Below are 20,973 nucleotides of genomic sequence, written 5' to 3'. Positions count from 1 at the left end.
ACAATTCAACGAAAGTCCACACATGTAGACTGTTTGACTTATCGATGTTGTGTGATAAACCACGGCGAACTTCAGTGGCTTAAAGAACAACCATTTTATGGTTGTTCTACCTCTCATGATATTGTAGGTCGATTGGGCTCAGTGGGTGGTTTTTCTTTTCCAGATCTTATTGATAGGGGCTGTAGGGACTGGAATGTGCAAGAAGGCCGACTCACGTGGCTGGCAGCTCCTTCTGGCTTTTGCCTGGGACCTTAGCTGGGGCTGTTGGCTGGAGTGCCTTAGTTTTCCTCCGTGTGGCCTCTACATGTGGCTTGGCTTCCCACAGCATGGCGGCTGGGTTCCAAGAGGAAGGAAATGAAAGCTGCCAATCATCTTAAGGCACGGGCTTGAAAGTCCTACCATGTTACATCCACCATTTCCAGTGGTCAGTCATGGGGCAAATCCCACTCAAGGAAGAGGAAATAAGACTTACCTCTTGATGGAGGAGTGGCTTGTGCAAACAAGGAGGAAGGAATGATGGCAGCCATCTTCACAGACTTTTTACTAGAGCGTGTCACTCATTCGCCTTAGATTTTAAGTCTATAGTAATGTTTCCCAGGTGTCAGTGTGGGATCACATACAGGTTCCATCCAAACCTTGCCAAAGTCAGCACTGAAGTCACTTCCTCTTGGAAGCCTTCTCCAACACCCCTTGAGTTAGAGGTCCGTCTTTGGGTTCTCAAACAACTTGTGCTTATTTTTTTTATTGTTAATGTCATTTATACTTTCTGTGAACATATATATTAATTAATATTGATAGAATAAATGGTTGATTTCCTTTCTTTTATCCCATCGTTTTCCTCCTCCCTCCTTTCTTCTTTCGTTCTTTTTTCCCCCACAAACACTTACTAATTGCCTGCTATAGGTCAGATGCTAATCTAAGTAAGGGAGTCATTGCAGTGAACTAAACAGACAAATTTCCTACCCTCTTGGAGCTTACAGTCTAGAGAGGGAGATGGATAATTAAAAAAAAATTGAAATACTGTTGGGACTTCCCTAGTGGCACAGTGGTTAAGAGTGCCTGCCAATGCAGGGGACACGGGTTCGAGCCCTGGTCCAGGAAGATCCCATATGCCACAGAGCAACTAAGCCCGTGCACCACAACTACTGAGCCCGCGCGCCTAGAGCCCGTGATGCACAAGAGAAGCCACCGCAATGAGAAGCCTGCGGACCGCAACGAAGAGTAGCCCCTGCTCACGGCAACTAGAGAAAGCCCGTGCGCAGCAACGAAGACCCAACGCAGCCAAAAGTAAATAAATAAATGTATTAAAAAAAAAGATTTCCTTAAAAAAAATTCAGATAGTGTTAATCATAATGAAGAAATTAAGACAAGGTTATGTGACTCTGGGGTGTGTGTGTGTGTGTGTGTGTGTGTTGCTTTAGAAGCTCTACCTGAGGAGGAGACATTTTAGCAGAGATCTGAGTGACAATGGGGAGCAAGACAGGAAGAAAGAAAATTCCAGACGGCAAAGGGAACAGCAAGTGAAAGGCCCTGAGGCATGCTTGGTATGTTCAGGAAACATCAAGAATGTTAGTGTCTGGCATGGGGTAAGAAATATGAAGAGATAGATTATAGCTAGTGGGAAGCAGCCTCATAGCACAGAGAGATCAGCTCAGTGCTTTGTGACCACCTAGAGGGGTGGGATAGGGAGGGAGATGCAAGAGGGAAGAGTTATGGGGATATATGTATATGTATAGCTGATTCACTTTGTTATAAAACAGAAACTAACACACCATTGTACAGCAATTATACTCCAATAAGGATGTTAAAAAAATGCAAAACAAAATCAAAAAAAAAAAAAAAAGAAGACATAGATTACTTGAGATCAGAGAGGGAAGCAGAGACCAAATCAGTTAGGGTCTGGGTTTTATCCCAAATGCCATGGGATGCCATTGAAACAGGAGGGAAGGGGGCAGGGCACAACCTCTAAAAGAATGACATAGCCATTGAGGACACGGCAAAAACTGGTTAGAACCAACTAAGTCCAAGACGGTGGAAAATTTGACTTCCAGTAGACCTTGAGCCTCATTATATGCTCATTGTAATACATTGGCATGTTAAACGACACAACCACCAGCGCCATGACAGTTCCTAGGCTAACCATAAAAGGCCAAAAAGTGGGCGGTGGCCCAATACCTTGAAAACTCTGCCGCTTCTCCAAAAGAGGTGGAATAATCCTCCCACTCATCAGCCTATGAAATTACCCAGCCCATAACAACTAACCATCCCATATTTTGGGGCTCTCACCTTATGTGATGGCCCACACTCTGTCTGTGGAGTGTGTTTCTCTCTATAAATAAATCCACTTCTTACCTATCACTTTGTCTTTCACTAAATTCTTTCTGTGATGAGACATAAAGAACCTGAGCTTCATTAAGTCCTGAGACCAGGTGTGTGATCTCACTTAAAAGACAGTGGGTTCTCAAGAAACAAGAAAAATCTCAAATAAACAATCTAACCCTACACCTAGAGCAACTAGAGAAAGAACAAAGAAAGCCCAAAGTCAGTAGAAGGAAAGAAATCATAAAGATTGGAGCAGAAATTAATGAAATAGAAATGAAGGAAACAATAGCAAAGATCAGTAAAACTAAAAGCTGGTTCTTTGAGAAACAAAATTGATAAACCCTTAGCCAGACTCATCAAGAAAAAAAGGGAGAGGATGCAAATCAATAATTTTAGAAATGAAAAAGGAGAAGTAACAACTGACACGGAAGAAATACAAAGGATTATGAGACTACTACAAACAACTATATGCCGATAAAATGGACAACCACGAAGAAATGGACAAATTCCTGGAAAAGCACAACCTTCTAAGACTGAACGAGGAAGAAATAGAAAATATAAACAGACCTATCACAAGTAATGAAATTGAAACTGTAATTAAAAATCTTCCAACAAACAAAAGTCCAGAAAAAAAAAAAAAAGGGTGGGTTCTGGCTAGGTTCAAGTCCCACTCGTGTGTTGTGCAGTTTCACCATTGGAACATGTTCAGGTTGGAAGTGGCCTAATTTAATGTATGGTTTTTGAAAGATCCCTCTGGCTGCTGAGTGGGGGAGTGGCTTATAGGATGACTACTGAGAGAAGCAAGGAGAGCAGCTGGGGGACAGCTGCAGTTGTGCAGGTGAAAGGTCACCCAGGGTCTTAGTATTTCATCTCTGGGTTCTCAACATATAACATGGTACTTGGTATCTGTTGTTTGATGAGCAAATATTGACTGCATCCATACTATTGCTAAGCTCTGTTGTGGGTGTTAAGAATATATCAGAGAACAGAAGACACGAAAGCCCTACCTTCACGGAGCTTTCATTCTAGTGAGGAAAAGAGATAATTAGCACCATAAACAAAATTACCTGGTGTTTCCAATGATAGAAAGTGCTACAGAGAGAAATGAAGCAAGGAGGAGGGGTAGGGGAAGCTGGGATTGAAGTAGGTGGGAATTTAAAATAGAGAAATTAGGGAAGGCCTCACTGAAGCAGTGACATTTGGACAATGACCATGGGGGAGGTGAGTGATTTGGATTTTCTGGAAAAAACTGAGCTAGGCAGAAGAAATAGCAAATGCAAGATCTTTAAGGCCAGAGTGTGCTAGGTATGTTGGAGGGACCCCAAGGAGTCCGGTGTTCCTGGAATACAGTAATGAGTGGATGAGAAGCAGGTGATGAGCTTAGAAGGGGGAGGGGAGGGCAGAGACAAGTTGTATGGGGCTCTTCAGGTAACTGCAAAGAGTTTGGAAGACAGACATAAAGTGACTTGGTTTTTACCAGGATCCCTCTGGCTGCTATGTTGAGAATAGACTCCAGGGGAAAGAGTGGAATGCAAGCAGGGAGAACAGTGAGGAGGCTACTGCAGTAGTCCAGGTGGGAAATGGCGGTGGTGGAGCTAGCAAGTGGTTATTTATTTTACTCTAGTCATGCTCAAGACATTTGATACTGATTAAATATTATTATCTAGTATACAGTCCATATTAAAATTTCCCCCCAAATCCTTTTTGTAATAAACAAAACCTGGATTCAGCCAAGGCCCACCTATTGCATTTTTAAAAGAATTAATTAATTTTTATTTTTGGCTGCCTTGGGTCTTTGTTGACGTGCGTGGGCCTTCTCTCTCTTCGTTGTGGTGTGCGGGCTTCTCATTGCAGTGGCTTCTCTTGTTGTGTAGCACCGGCTCTAGGCGCGCAGGCTCAGTAGTTGTGGCAGGCAAGCTCTAGAGCGCAGGCTCAGTAGTTGTGGTGCACGAGCTTAGCTGCTCCGCCTCATGTGGGATCTTCCCAGGGCCAAGGCTAGAACACATGTCCCTTGCATTGGCAGGTGGATTCCTAACCACTGCGCCACCAGGGAAGCACTGCATTTGGTTCTCACCTTTCATGCTTGGATATTTTTACGAGTCCAGGCTAGGCATTTTGTAGCATGCCTCACCATTCTGGATATGCCTAATTGTTTTTTTCATAGTTATGTTCAGGTTAGCTTTTTTTGTTTTTTGGCAACAATACTACGGAGGGGGCGTTACATTTTCCCCACTGCATCATATCAGAAGACGCATAATTTCAGTTTGATCCATTATTGGTGATGCTAAGTGATAGTGACTGGTGATTTGATCGCTTGGTTAAGGTGTTGTCTGCCAGATCGCCCCAGTGCAAAGCCAGCTGTTCCCCTTTGTAGGTGCTGTGTACTCCGTGGGTTGATATTATTCTTTGGGACTGAATAAATAGTGAATATACTATTGCCCAACAACCTTTCACCCAGTGACTTTAGCATCTAATGAACAGCCCCGTGGCTTCTGACCTTGTGCCTCAGTTTGCTCATTTGAACACTGAGTCTAACAGTGGTCCCTAAGGGATGCTTGTTTTGAGGATCAGTGCTTGGCACACAATAAACGCTCCATAAGTGTTAGATATTACTGGACAAAAACAAGTATGAAAAAATTAAGGACAAGTCTAGGGTTGCACTCCAGTTCCCCGGATCCCGCCGCGGGTCCCAGGTGGTAAGTGAGCGAAAGCAGCCCCAGGGTCCACTCGGCCACGCCCTCGCGCCACGGAAGCCTGACCGGGCGGGACCACCCAGCGCCCCGGCCGCGCAAGGCCCCCTGGGACCGGTAGTGCTGGGCGTGGCCGCGAGACTACATATCCCGGCGGCCCCCGCGCCTCGGCTCCCGCGGCTACTGCCTCAGCCCCTCCACAGTAACGGCGGCGGCTGCGGCTGCTGAGTTTGTGGCGGCGGCGGCGGCTGCAGTGGCTGCTGGCTGAGTGCTGAGCGGCGAGTTTCCGATTTAAAGCCGAGCTGCGAGGAAAATGGCGGCGGGCGGTGAGTGGAGATAAAGGAAGAGCGGCGGCGGGCAAGGGGGTGGAGTGCGAGGCGGAGGGAAGAGGGCGAGTCTCCCGGGCTGCGGCGAGCCGGCGGCTCCGGCTCCGCCGAGGCGCTGCGGGACGCGCCGTGCGGGGGGCGCGCGGAGATAGTTTCGGCGTGTCGGGGCCGCGCCGCTTCCCCGCAGCCTGGGGGCGGCCCGCGGCCGGAGGAGGGGTGTCGAGGTTAGGCGGCAGCTGGCTTGGGAGTGCGTGACCCCGCGTGGAGGGGTCACCCCGAGGAGTTTTTGGGGGGACCGCGGGGGTCCATTTTTCCCGCCTGTCCCTAAAGTTTTATCCTCCCGCAGCCCTCGGGGTGCTTTTGAAAGCTCCCCGCGACCCCTCCTCCCGCTGCCTCGGCGTCTCGTAGTTATTCGGAAGAATCGGGGAGGGGGGAGCCGCACAGACCCCCCGCTCACCCCCAGCCCAGCCTCCAAGTCGTACTGAGAATCGGGTTGGATTTTGTTGCCGTGTTTCCTCCTGCACTTGGGCATTTTAAATATTTTAACACGAATTATCTGCGGGATTTCCATTTTGGGCACGCGTAGGTTCTCAGCAGTTTTTCTCAGTAAAAAGGCATTTTGCTACCTCGGGTGTGAAGGCTGGGAAATGGCAAGTGGAAGTTAGTGAATTAAATTTGGGATTGGGCTGTCTTTATTATCACTGTTTTTTTCTTGTCTCCATCTCTAATCTTCTTACGTACATTGATTCAATTTGTGATGGTTTAAGTAGTTTGTCTTAAACATGCTTTAGAAGGCTTAGTTGCTTCCTAGGCAGTTTGAGGGCACTCAGGGTGGAAAAGTTAACCAAAAGAGCAGCTGTGAGAGGCAGAGAGCATCGTCTCGAAATCTCACTAGCAGGAGGAGTTGGGGCTTCTCAAATGGAAAGACACGAAGGGTCTGAAATTCTCTCGAAGTCGGAACTTTTTTTTTTCTCTCTCCTTCCCGAATGTGAAGACTTCCTTCTTGCACTTTTTGAGCAGCAGCACTTCAAAGCCAACCTGTTTTTGTTATTAAGCCCGTACCGTAAAGAAACAGGAAGGCAAGTACCAGCTGTGTCTTGCTGCAGCGGTTTGAAATGGAGTTGAATGAGATGAGTGAGAGTGCTGGTAGTATTGAGTGAGATTGCTTCATCTCCTTGATTCAGACGCCTGGTCTCGGATCCACCTAACTGGTCCCTGGCTGCAGGAACGCATCACTTATTTGTTGCAGCAGGTTATTTAGAGGATGGGAGAAAAAAAAAATCGTAAGTCTTGTGATTGACGCATAAACCAAAATGTGAAATGGAAATCTGTAAGTTTGTGTTCTTGAAAACAAATTCAGTTATTGCTTGTTAGTTTAGGATAGGTTATACCCAATATAACTGGTCTAGGGACAACTGGGAGGGTACAAAAAGAAAAACGAACCTCTGTCCTACTCTAAACCCTCCAGTTCCCATTCCCAGGAAGCAACGACTGTTACTGGTTTCTAGAGTATTCTTGGTTTTTGGAATAATTAAAGAATTTTCATTCGAAACACACCCCTGTTGGATACCAAAAGCAGGGAAAAAGAATGAACCAAAGAAAGGGAAGATGGGGTGGGAATACTGCTTTCTCTTTACTGTCTTCAACAATTGTCGATGGCTATTAGAAAAGCTCTTCCAAACTTACTGCTTATGTTGCCTGATCTATTAGCACCCTTAAGGAAATAACAATCTGTGGGGCTTTAGGGTGAAGAACCCTGCCAGGGTTCATTGTTTGTATGTAAGATGAAGCCTCCGTAACATGTAAAATGATATTGAACACTATAGCTTCTGTTACTGGAGGTTGCTTCAGGTTCTGCATTTAAATGAGCAGTAATCTAGATTGCCTGCGATCCTAAATTATAGGGGAATTTTATGTATCGATAGAAATGACTTAACTGTCTAATCAGCATTAAAAAAAGGGCATAGCTTCTGGTATATACAAGTACATATCGGACATGAGGATTGTGGACTAAGTGGGAAGCTGTAATGTTTCTAGAGCAGTTACAGGAAATGTTTCTACCATAAAATATTCCTTCACTACAGAGGCTTTGAAAATGCATAACAACCGTAGTATAATTAACAGGATTAAAAAAAAATGTTTTAGAATGCTGGTTTTAAATTTATCAACACTAACTTCATTAAAAAAATTCAATGATATTAAAGATTAGGAGATTAGGGATTATATTAAATATATTTTGAAAGTGAGTATGCTGTGTTTTCCCCATATAGAAATTATTTCTATACATCGCCATCCCCCACCCCCAAGCAAATAAATTAGAATTCATTCAATAAAGAGTGAACGTTCTGTTGGACCCTGGACCCTTTTTCTAGGAGTCACGTAAATAAAAAATAGTTGCTGAAATGATTACTTACCAATGCCTTCTTGATTGGTCATTTGAAGTAAACTTTCTTACTATGTCAGGGACATATTAAAGATAAAGAGGTTTATTTTTCTTTTAAATTCAGTCCTTTGAGCATTAGTAGTATAATTCTATATAGAATAGTTCCTTTTAACTTGAAGACTAGTAGGTTTTTGAGAAGTCTTCTAAAAGAATGACTTATATTTTAGCTTGGACAATAGGGTAAGATAAAAAACCCAAACTCTTATTGTCCTATCCCTAATTGGTGTTAAAATAAACGGCTTTAGGGTTTCTTTCTACAATTTTTTTAGACTGTATAATTTCAAGCCTTGGCCAGAGGATGTGGACTACTTTTGCAAACTTTTAATTTGTTGCAAGTTTAGAATGAATATAGCCTCCAGTGGCTGTCTACACAGCCAAGTGACCACACTTTAACACAATTGTTACTCTTTAAATGCTACCTAGGCCTAGAAAAACAAGAGTTGTTGATCATGATTGAAGAGGAACTGGAGTTTCTCAAAGGTTAAACTAGGGAGTACCTGTCCCAGTTTGGTTTGAATTTACTCTGTGGTGTAGAATATTCCTTTTTTGCATTATTGAGTGGTTAAAGCTCTGGGAGCAGGAAATTAGTATTGGAAATGTATGTTAACTTTTCTTTTTCCTCATAGTTCAACACTTTAAGGAAATAGGTGAGTGTATGGTAGTTTGGATTCTCAGGGATAGCATTGAGGTTGAGTGCTGCAGTAAAATGTAGGCATTTTCTTTTCCTTTATGAGTGCTTTTTGGGGTGGGGGAGGGGATTACAAAATGAACCTTTTACAGTTCAGGTGGAGGAGGGGTTCGATTGTACTGAGGTTTATTCCTTCACTTTGTTAATGATAGCTAGGTAAATTCATTTGGCCCATTGGTTTTCTGACAGGGTTTCTGGGAGAAGATTATTTTGGGTTAAGGATATAATTTATCTAGAGCCTAACCTTATTTTCAGCTCCCTAACAAATGATGGAATTGACTTGAATTTAATCGCCTTTCCCTTTCCAATCTTCTGGTGGAAAGTTGTTAAATGAACAGGAAAATTGCCAGAAGATACACAGCAGGAGTTGAAAGGAAGACCTGCAGTGTCTAGAAGGCTGATTTATCCACAAACTGGATAATCTTAGACTACATACTGCCAGTTCCCAATTTCGTCAGTATTAACTCAGTTTGGTAGGTTCTTCGGTCTAGGTCAATTTACAGAGGGACAGTAATAAAGGTTTATTTAACTACCTGTGTAGTAAACTTTGTGGCCTAGAGGAAAAGGAAAGAAGTCTGACCTAACTGGCACAGAGGCTTTACCTATTTCAAAGAATGGTCTAAGAGCAAATGGACTAGTGTTTCCTGTTTGTCCCTTTTCCTATTTTTCATTAGGAACATCAGTGTCCTATTTTTTTCTTTTCTGTTAATATTTTTTATTGATCTAGGAAAGAGTGATTTTACTGTTCACCTATGAAGGAATTCTTCAGAAAATTTTAATCTCTTTAGTTAGAGACTGCAAGTGAGGGTTATGAAACTTCACTTTTTGGAAAGTAGGCTGACTAGATTACTAATTTAACCTCTTCATTATCCACATGATGAGAGAATATTGGCCTGGGTATCACATAGTAATGGATAATCTACTGCTCCCTGCGGCTTTGCTTTTGGTAGCTATGGCAGCTGAGTAGGAGTGGTAGCTGGATAGATGGGAAAGGACTGCAGAAGTCAGCATAATCCTCAATTAGGATAAGCCTCATGGTTAATTGAACGTTGAGTGTACAGGTTAAATCCCATTATAACAAACTCCAGGGGACTAGCTAAATTATTTTGTTGTACTGGGATTGAGCTTTATTGAATATTGTTTGAAATAAATTGGTCTTTTTGTTTTTGTTAGAGATGTGGGAAAATTTTTTATTTGTTTCTTATGGCAAACTGTTTATTGTAACAATTTGACAAGTTGTTACTCATGAGCCAGTGTGTTTCACCTTCATTTTTAATGCTTTTGCCTTTAAAAAGGAACCCACTGTGAGCTGGGCAGATAATTTATCCCCCATCCTCCCCCCATGTCTCTGTCTAGAGTAAGTAGCTCCATTAGTTTATCTCAACAACCAAATAAGTTTATTAGTAAGTACTACTGCCACGATCCAAGTGTGGTCATAGGAAATGGGAAATTCCCCAGGTTTCCAGGTGACTGCTGCTGGTCATTTTTTTCTGCCCCTGAAAATTTTAAAAATAAAATACACCTCATTTTAGTGTGAACTATTCTTTGTCAGCAATAATTAAGGTAACCCTTTTCTGTTCAGCTCAATGTAGTTTTAGACCTTTAGATTTCTATATGGTATTGTTAAAAAGAACGAGATGGTAATGTAATCTTTAAGATTCTTCCATATAAATGTGGAATTTTTCAGAAATAGGGTTAATAAACATGAGAAAAATACTGTTCTTATGCTTGGCCAGAAATACACTTTTTTCTTTCTGTCCTCTAGTTTTAGATTGGTGTTTGTCAAACTTCAGGCATTTACATCCTACCTTCATATCTAAAGCTAACATTTTTAGTTTGCTTAGAGCATTTTGATTGGGTGCAGCAAGACATTTTTGAAGTCATTCTTTTAAATAGATGTCCCATGAAGGAGGGAAAATCTGAAAGAGGGAATTTCAAAGCAACCCAACCAGTGTTTTGAAAGTTCTCAAGTCTTAAGAATAATGACTGACTAGTAGGCAGGAAGCCTGCAGTTGTATTGTGGTATTGTTCCTCCATCTTGTGCATTTGAGAACTTGAGTACAAAAGAGGAGAAAGCTTGGGGAAGGGGAAGAAAGGGTTTTAACATACAAGAAAAGGGGAGGGGGGAGACTTTTAGAGTAAATATTCTTTGCTCTTCTGTTTAAGTGAAATCTAAAACCAAGTAATTTTTACTTTGAGAGGAAATGTTTATCAAAATCTAAGTGTCCAAAACCGACATTTTTATAAAAGAGAGTTGTTATTGGTGGAAAGAGCAGTGTGATCATATGCCCAGTTTTAAAACAATTTTAATTAAAAAAAAAACCCTACACGTGAAATCCTTTAAATATTTCCCCCTTTGTTACCTGAGCAGTATCATTTGTTAGCTTGTTATTTTGAAAAGAATAGTACCAGTGAAGAGTTTGAGAATAATTTGCAAGTTTGTACTCTGAGATTGCAAATCAACCTCTCTAGGTCTGCTTTTAAATTTATAACACAAAGAGGTGGAGTATATGATCTTCCAAGGTTCCTTGTATTAGAAAAACTTAAAACATCGTATAGATATGTAGAATGGCCTTAACAATTTTTTTTTGTCAAATATTAAATGGATTGAGCAGTTTATGCCAGATAATGGTGTGAAGATGCAGGTTTCTGTGCTGACTCATGAGTTTGGGGACAGGATGACTTTGAGATCCTGACTTCACCATAGTAATATATGCTACAAGGGCAAAATTTGTGTTGTGTGTGTGTGTTGGGGGCCGGGAGGGAGAGACTCTTCAACCTCTTCCTTCTGGTGTAAGAAAATGAAGTCATATTTTCTTTACTCTCAGTAAAGCTGTCATCAGTGAAATGGATTATTGAATTTAAGTCACTCTGTAGAGTAGCTACATCAGCTTGGTTTCGTTTCTAGATTGAAATTTGGCAACTGTATTTGAAAATACTTTAAGGATAACCCAGTTTTCTCTTAACCAGATTGTGTCTAAATTTAGTCTACACACTCTCTGCTCCAACCAGACTCATCTCTCTCCTCTTTTACCTGCCTGGTGGTGGTTGTGTTTTATGACAGTACTTTCATCCCATCCAAGAGAGTCGGCTCCATTGCTGTCAGAGCAAGTGTTTGGCTGCATCTAGGAAAATCTAACTTCACTAAGTGAGCAAAATAACTCCACATACACATTGCATCTGTTGGAGGGTCAGTGGTATCTTTTCATATGAGACAGGACTATTAGTATATTAAGTTTTACACATAATTTCGCTGGGAACCAGTAACGTTAATTCAAGAAGCTACTTTCAAAGTGCATTACCACATCGAGAATGGTGGAAGCCTTAGGCGTGTGGGCCCCAAATTAGGTGAAGCTGAAATCATGAACTTGCCCAGTACCTTCAGTCTCCCTTTTTTTTAACCATAGTACAAAATAGCTCCCACATGTGACTTCTAAAACTGACTTTCATTCTACTGTTCTCTTACCTCTGAGGCCTTAAGCTTCAATCATTTTTTTTTATAGCTTCAGTCATCTTTAATTGGCTACTGCGTGGCTGCTGCCCACTCCCCCATAAACACACATACTTAATCAGTGTTTATTAAGCTTGTACTATTTAAGGCACTCAGAGTTAAAGAGGTTTTGACCTCCAAGTGCACACAATCAATCAGGTACTCACATCACTTCAGAACAAGGTAATCTGTTTTGCCTGTAAAGATCTTGGAGAAGTTCAGTGGAGGAAAGGGACCAGGTGATCAGGATGCAGGGCTTTGAAGAATGACTATGATTTTATTATGGAGAGAGCACAGTTCCTCTTGGTGAGAAATCATTAGCAAGAGTGCAGAGATAAAACATTTCAAGACTTGATTATTTAAATATTCAGTTATGGGGGCTTCCCTGGTGGTGCAGTGGTTAAGAATCTGCCTGCCAATGCAGGGGACTCAGGTTCGAGCCCTGGTCCAGGAAGATCCCACATGCCGTGGAGCAGCTGAGCTCGTGTGCCACAACTACTGAGCCTGCGCTCTGGAGCGGGAGAGCCACAACTGCTGAGCTCGCATGCCACAACTACTAAAGCCCACATGCCTAGAGCCCATGCTGCGCAACAAGAGAAGCCACTGCAATGAGAAGCCCGCGCACCGCAACGAAGAGTAGCCCCCGCTCGCCGCAGCTAGAGAAAGCCTGCTCACAGCAACAAAGACCCAACGCAACCAAAAATAAATAAATACATTTATATATAAAAAAATTCAGTCATGTGATTTTGCTTTTTTTTTTTTTTTTGGCGGTACGTGGGCCTCTCACTGTTGTGGCCTCCCCCGTTGCGGAGCACAGGCTCCGGACGTGCAGGCTCAGCGGCCATGGCTCACGGGCCCAGCTGCTCTGCAGCATATGGGATCTTCCCGGACCGGGGCACGAATCCGTGTCCCCTGCATCGGCAGGCGGACTCTCAACCACTGCGCCACCAGGGAAGCCCTGATTTTGCTTTTGTAGACTCCTATTGATACATTTTTCTTAAATATATTTTCATTCCAGTTTCTAAAAGTAGTCCAGACCCTTTATTTCTAGATTACTATAATAGCTTTCCAGTTAGTCTCTGCCCTTTCGCTACTCCTGTTCTTCTGCCAGTTTAAACTTTTTAAACATTTTGATCACATGTTTTGCTTAAAAATCTGCAGAGTACAATCCAAATTCCTTAACCTAATGTTCAGTTCTTATCACAGTCTTTTTTTTTTTTAAAATCAATCTTTCCCACTTTTGTTGCCCCTTGTTTCAGTCATGCTGATTTTTTCTGCTCTTCTCCCTTGCTATCTAGTCTAGTCATAAGGCCCGGCTCAGATCCTATCTCATTTAAGTAAATTTCCCAGACTACCACAACTGAAAATATAACTCTTATTTCCTGATATGAGTCTTAATTATCTCCTTCTGTGCATGAGTATGTATTTTTTTAAGGGAGTTTTAAATTTTTTATTTCATTTTATTTTAAAAATTTATTTATTTATTTTTGGCTGCATTGGGTCTTAGCTGCTGCGTGCGGGCTTTTCTCTAGTTGCGGCAAGCGGGGGCTACTCTGTTGTGCGTGGGCTCTAGGCACGTGGGCTTCAGTAGTTGTGGCATGCGGCTCAGTAGTTGTGGTGCATGGGCTTAGTTGCTCCGGGGCATGTGGGATCTTCCTGGACGAGGGCTCAGACCCGTGTCTCCTGCATTGACAGGTGGATTCATAACCACTGCGCCAGCAGGGAAGACCAAGAGCCAGTATTTATTGATTGGTAGGACGGATTCAGTCAAATTGTCTATTCTTTGAGATAGGGACCATTACTTTTATAAGCTTTTAAAATCCTCTTTTCAGTGATACTCACTTTAAGTCCCCCCCAAATGCTTGGTGTTTGAATGTGAAAGTTTCTAGAGTTCAGCTCTCAAGTCAAATTTTCTACTTGGAAATCAAGATAAAATTAGAGTCCTAACGGTTTGCTTGGGACTTATGTCTCCCTCGAAGAGTTGGCCCAGATATATCGTGTCTGGGCCTTAGAATACCACATTCTTATTTGCCGCTTGCCCTAGGACCGAGCAGTCCTTCTGTAAGTTGCTCAAATGTTTTTATTTTTATTTGAGCAAATAAAAATGTTTTATTTGAGCAACCACTGTTCTTCAAAGAATTGTGTTAAATGTTGTGGGTATTAAAATCCCTTTGTGATCTAGGAGTTTACAATCTAGCTGAGAAATGAGTATAATTGAAAAAACATAGTTGCAGCAACATAAAGTGGTTCAGAAGTTCAGAGGAAGAAAAGGTCATTTTCAGCTGGGATTGTTAAGGAAACTTCATGGAGGAGATGGAGTAGATCTGAACGGAACTAATTGCTGCTTCTAATCTTCTCCCTTGCCCAATTCTTTTATTCTGTAGTGTTTACTTAACATAAAATTATAATGTTTTTAAAATTTCATTTAAAAATATATGTGAGGGCTTCCCTGGTGGCGCAGTGGTTGAGAGTCCGCCTGCCGATGCAGGGGACACAGGTTCGTGCCCTGGTCCGGGAAGATCCCACATGTGGCAGAGCGTCTGGGCCCGTGACCCATGGCTGCTGGGGAAAAAAAAAAAAAAAAAAAATATATATATATGTGAAAAAGTGAAAGTAAGGCTCCTGCTACCCCTAGGTCTTTGGTCATTATAGCTACGCCCCCCCCAAGGCTACTACTGTTAGAGGATAATTCTGTACATGGGATTATGGATGTCTCTTTAGTTTCTTTTTTTCTATTCTCTCACCCTCCCTTTTTAATTAACAAATGGGAGCTTCCACTATTTTTATTTAGCAGAAGAACTTGGAGAGCCGTCTATATCTCATATTTTAAAAAGGCTGTATAATATTCCATTGTATGAATGGATATAATTTATTTAACCAGTTCCTCATTGCTGTTTCCAATCTTTTATTATTTTGAATGATGCTACAGTGAACTATATGTAGATCTGTGTGCTGGTATGAGTATGTTTTAGTACAAAAGTCTTGGAAATGAAATTTTTGAATCAAAAGAAACGTACATTTAAAACTTTAATACCACTTACCCAGTTACCTCCAAAGAGGTTATACTAATGCTCTCACCGTTTGACCATGAGAGTGACTGTTTCTCTTTTTTGTCCTTTCATGTTGTTTGACTGCTTGAAGGCATGAAATCTTCTGTTGTTCTTTGTCTAAGAGTTTGCAACTGAACTCCTATGGAGTTCCCATAGCCTTTCATAATATGACTCTAATCTACATTTCCAGCATCATCTCCTTAATTGTATCTGTATATCTTATACTTTATTTTTATTATTATTTTTTTGGCTGCGCCACATGGCTTGTGGGATCCAAGTTCTCTGACCAGGGATTGAACCCTGGCCCTCAGCAGTGAGAGCTCAGAGTCCTAACCACTGGACTGCAAAGGAATTCCCGTATCTGTATATCTTATACTTTAGTTGCAATTGTCTCCTTTGCTCTACCTTCCCCCTCTTACCCGAATAAAATTCTCTTTCCTGTGTTCTGATTCATATTCTTAGATATGAAAGATAAAAGCTACCATTTATCGATTGCCTGTGTGCCTGGACCTTGTTCTGTGCTGCATGTACATGATCTCATTTAATAGTCTGGGTTTTTCGATGCAGAGCCCTTTTTTTCTTCTTCAGATGAAGTCATACACAAAACCCTATTCAAAGTAGAAAAGGTGAGTCTTTTAAAATTTATTTTCTAGGTTGAAATTTAAACTGCTTACTGGTTATAAGGACAGTGAAGATGAAACTTGTAATGAGTATAAAATTTGAAATTCGGTTATGAAGAGCTATTATGGACCTAAATCCATCTCTGCCTCGAGTTTATTTCTGTATTAAAAAAAACCCAACTCATACATAGATACAGTTCAAGATGGTCTCAGTTTAGAAATATTTTTTGAAATATGTAACAGGTGCACATGGGATAAATTCAAAAGGTACCAAAGGATATACAGTGGAAAGTAAGGCACCTTCCTCAGCTGACTTCCCTATCCCCTGCCCAGAGGCAACCATTGTTACTCTAGGCATATAAATGCATGTGCTTAAAAACTTTAAGTTTAATGAATTTCTCCCATGTTTTGGGAAAAACTTTATATTGAAGTGTAATATACATTCAGAAAAGTGCACAATACAGTCTGATAAATTTTCATAAAATGAACACCAATGTAACTGGCGCTCAGAAGCCCTATTCTGGACTGTATACTTTTTAAATGATCTTGGAGAGGTTTCATATCTATATTTATAGCTACTAAGTTCTTTCTAATGGTTACACAGTGTCCCACTGTATGGATATATCATAATTTTTCCAGTTTCATATTACTACAAACAAAGCTGTAAGTGTATTCATACATGTTTCTTTGTTCTCATGTTTTGTTATGAAGTATATAAAAATTTGTAGATGGAGAATGCTACTTTAAAGACTATGAGGGGCTTCCCTGGTGGCACAGTGGTTGAGAGTCCGCCTGCCGATGCAGGGGACACGGATTCGTGCCCTGATCTGGGAAGATCCCACATGCCGCGGAGCGGGTGGGCCCGTGAGTCAGGGCCACTGTGCCTGCGCGTCCGGAGCCTGTGCTCCGCAACGGGAGAGGCCACAACAGTGAGAGGCCCGCATACCGCCAAAAAAAAAAAAAAAAAAAAAAAAGACTATGAATTTAAACTTTTTATAGATACTGCAGCTTGCCCCCTTTAGAGGTTGTATCAGTTGACAAATCCACCAGCAGTGTGTGAAGTGCCTGATTCCCTCATCTCTGAGTAATATATTGTGGCATCAAATTTTATAGTTTGAGAAATTAAAAAAATCTTTTCATGTGTTTCTTCTAGTGCTTTTTTGTTTTTCTTTAACATAAAATAAAAAAATATATAAAAATTAAAAAATGTAAAAAAAAATCCAGTTAGGATGTCAAACTGGTAGCATAGATTAATGAGGTGTGATAGACTATAATATGTTGTAACTGTATATATTTGTTCCTTTTAGTATATTTAAAGTTGTTTAAAATGTATCTAGATAACATTTGGATATGCTGTTTTAAATTTTAGAAATCTGCTTTATTGAGGTGTAATTTACTTATAATAAAATTCAGTCATTTTAAGTGTGCAGCTTGAGGTGTTTTTTTTTTTATTTTAAGCAGAGGTCTTCTTAGAAGCCCATGTGATTTAAATTTATTTATTTATTTATTTATGGCTGTGTTGGGTCTTTGTTTCTGTGCGAGGGCTTTCTCTAGTGTGGCAAGTGGGGGCCTCTCACTATCGCGGCCTCCCTTGTTGCGGAGCACAGGCTCCAGACATGCAGGCTCAGTAATTTTGGCTCACGGGCCCAGTTGCTCCGCGGCATGTGGGATCTTCCCAGACCAGGGCTCGAACCCGTGTCCCCTGCATTGGCAGGCAGATTCTCAACCACTGTGCCACCAGGGAAGCCCGCAGCTTGAGTTTTGATGAATGTAAACGGTTTTACCATCACCATAATCAGAATACAGAACATTTCCATCACCCCAGAAAGTTCTTGCTCATTTGCGTTCAGTCCTGTTCGGGGTTTTGTATTCAATCATCCTCTGTTCTGCTTTCTATCACTATAGTTTGCTGTTTTCTTTTTTTCTCCAACTTTGAGGTGTAATTGACAATTAATTGCATATATTTAAATTGTACAATTTGGGTTTTGATGTGTATGTCTACCCATGAATCCGTCATAATTACAATAATGGAAACACCTGTTACCTTTGAAGTCCAAAATCTGATCCCTCCTGTATCCCTTTGTAATCCATCCCTCCCCCATCTTCAGGCAATTACTGATCTGCTTGGTGTTACTAAAGATTAGCTTGTATTTTTGAGAACTTTTAATATATGGAATTATACGTATAGTATTATACGTATAGTATGTACATTTTCTTTGGGGGAGGCTGGCTTCTTTCACTTATAGTTATTTAGAGATTTATTCATGTTGCATATGTTAATAGTTTCATTTTTTATTGTTTAGTACTATTGCGTTGTATAGGTATATCACAAGTTATTTATCCATTCACCTATTGAACAGTTGGGTTGTGTCCAGTTTTTGGTTATCAAAAATAGAGCTTTTATGACATTTGTGTTGCAAGGCTTTGTGTGAACAAATGCTTTCATTACTTTTGAGTAAGTGTCCAGGAATGGCATGGCTGGGTTATATGCTAAGTGTATGTTTAACATTTAAAAATTTTAAGAAACTGCCACTTGTTTCTCAACACGATTGTACCATTATATATTTCTCCCAGCAGTGTATGATAGTTCAGGTTGTTTCACATCCTCATCAGCACTTGGTATGGTGAGTCTTTCTGATGCTTGCCATTCTAGTGGGTATATAGTGGTAGCTCATTGTGGCTTTGAGTTTTCCTAATGACTAATGATGTTGAATATATTTTTATGTGCTTACTTGCCATTGGTATATCTTTTCTGGTGAAGTGCCTGTTCATATCCTTGGCCCATTTTTTTTTTTTTTTTTTTTTTGCGGTACGCGGGCCTCTCACTGTTGTGGCCTCTCCCGTTGCAGAGCACAGGCTCCGGACGCGCAGGCTCAGCGGCCATGGCTCACGGGCCCAGCCGCTCCGCGGCATGTAGGATCTTCCCGGACCGGGGCACGAACCCGTGTCCCCTGCATCGGCAGGCGGACCCTCAACCACTGTGCCACCAGGGAAGCCCTCTTTTGCCTATTTTTGAGTTGGGTTTATGTTACTGAGATGTAAGACTTCTTTTATTCCAGGTACAAAACCTTTTTTGGATATGTGTTTTAGAAATATTTGAGTCTGTGGTTTGTCTTTCCATTTTCATAAGTGTTTTTGGAAGAGTAGAAGTTTTTAATTGCTATTGGAATTCAACTTATTGATTTTTGTGTTGCAGTTAAGAAATCTTTGCTAAAGATTTTTCTCATTTTTTTTCCTGTAAGTTTTATAGTTGTAGCTCTTAAATTTAGGTCTCTGACCTATTTGAGGTAATTGCTGTATATGGTGTGAGGTAAGTGGTGAGGTTCATATTTTGCTACATTGTATTGAACTTTTCCAGCACCATTTGTTGAAAAGGTTATACATTCCCCATTGAATTGATTTGGCACCTTTGTTGAAATTCAAATAGTCAAATATGTGTAGGTCAATTTTTGGAGTCTCTTCTGTTCCATTGGTATATATTTCAATCTGTCTCTACTCCAGCCTTGAAATCAGATAGGGGAAGTCCTCCAACTTTTTCTTTTTTTAAAAAATTATTTTGGGTATTTTAGATCCTTTGCATTTCCATATATTTGTTAAAATCTTACCGATTTATGCAAAATGTCTGTTGTGATTTTGATTGTGATTGCATTGAATCAGTTGATCAGTTTGGGAAGAATGGATTTCTTAAAAATATTGTCTTTTCCATGAACATGTTATATATATATCTCCATTTTTTTGGGGTCTTCTTTAATTTCTCTTTAACAGTGTTTTGTAGTTGTCAGCGTACAATCTTATATAATCTTTTGTCAAATTTATCATTAAGTTTTATATATATATATATATATATATTTTTTTTTTTTTTTTTTTTTGCGGTACTGGGCCTCTCACTGTTGTGGCCTCTCCTGTTGCGGAGCACAGGCTCCGGACGCGCAGGCTCAGCGGCCATGGCTCACGGGCCTAGCTGCTCCGTGGCATGTGGGATCTTCCCGGACCGGGGCACGAACCCATGTCCCCTGCATCGGCAGGCGGACTCTCAACCACTGCGCCACCAGGGAAGCCCCGCAGTTAGTATTAATATTACATTATTGTAACCTTAAATCACCTATCTTCCCAGACACTTCTTTTTCTTTACTCAAATAGAGTGACACCTTAATTTACTAACCAGTCCCCTTACCCTAATTTGAACATACGTATTTTAATTCTTTTCTGTCTGATTTATTCTTTTTGTCATGCTGGGATTTTGGACCATTTTGCAACTTACATTTAAGAAGGCTCATTTAAAAAAACCAGTGGAAATTTCCAGCTTAAAAAAAAAATCCAACTACTGGTCTAATAACTGCTTTGCAGGAAGAAAGAAATATGAAAAAGAACCACAGACATTCTGGATGTCAGCCTGTGAAATTTTCCACTATTTCCCGTAATAACATGCAGGCATGCTTTTACTGCTGGATTCAGCGCAACTGCAGTTGCACTCTGAGTGGAATTTGAAGCTACTCTATCAATGATAAAATGGCATCTGGCCAGCTTTTAGTGAGCAGTGCATAAATTCACACATCATACTGTTATGTTTGTTTCATCTCTGCCTGGATAGCGTGGCCATAAAACTGAACTTGGAAAGTTATTTAAAAATCTTGATTCCAAAATTTCTGTTAGTTTTAAGTGTATTTTGATTTTTAAATATTCAGTAGGTTTATTATATAGCTGAGAATATAGATATATAAAGTCATTCTTTTAGTCATAATACTGTGTACATTTTTAGAGGATTTTATACTATATTGAAGAATGCTCAGAAAATTAAAAGAAAGTTTAAAAATTTGCATAAGCTCAATATTAACTTGGTGTGATTCAAGAAACACTTTAGGGCTTCCCTGGTGGCGCAGTGGTTGAGAATCTGCCTGCTAATGCAGGGGACACGGGTTCGTGCCCCGGTCCGGGAAGATCCCACATGCTGCGGAGCAACCGGGCCCGTGGGCCACAACTACTGAGCCTGCGCGTCTGGAGCCTGTGCTCCGCAACAAGAGAGGCCGCGATAGTGAGAGGCCCGCGCACCGCGATGAAGAGTGGTCCCCGCTTGCCACAACTAGAGAAAGCCCTCGCACAGAAACGAAGACCCAACACAGCAAAAATAAATAAAATAAATTAAAAAAACAAACAAAGAAACACTTTAATCTCTATTTCAGGTTCCTGTTAACCTTTTCAAAGAGTCAGTAGGCTTTATATTAAAACTGATAACTTTTTATTTTGCTTTTTCAAATTTAAAGGCAAACAGTATTACACTCTTTTCCTAATGAGGGAAGTCCAGGTTGCCCAGTTCTATAAGCTGGCAAAGCAGAATGATGATGAG

General features: G+C 40.9%; 1 protein-coding gene across 4 annotated transcripts in view; it reads left to right on the top strand.

Moving 5' to 3' along the window:
* Window positions 1-5,149: 5,149 nt before the first annotated feature.
* Window positions 5,150-20,973, top strand: part of NCOA3 (nuclear receptor coactivator 3) — a 121,292-nt gene continuing 105,468 nt past the window's right edge. For all 4 annotated transcript variants that reach the window (XM_049699693.1, XM_033433893.2, XM_012534168.3 and 1 more), the window contains exon 1: window positions 5,150-5,338. The gene's annotated coding sequence lies outside the window, so the exon portion shown is untranslated. The remainder of the gene's footprint in view (window positions 5,339-20,973) is intronic.

This window comes from Orcinus orca, chromosome 16, assembly GCF_937001465.1.
Source record: "Orcinus orca chromosome 16, mOrcOrc1.1, whole genome shotgun sequence".
NCBI lineage: Eukaryota > Metazoa > Chordata > Mammalia > Artiodactyla > Delphinidae > Orcinus > Orcinus orca.
The sequence above is the reverse complement of the archived record's forward strand: the minus strand, read 5'-3'. Positions and strand labels throughout refer to the sequence as shown.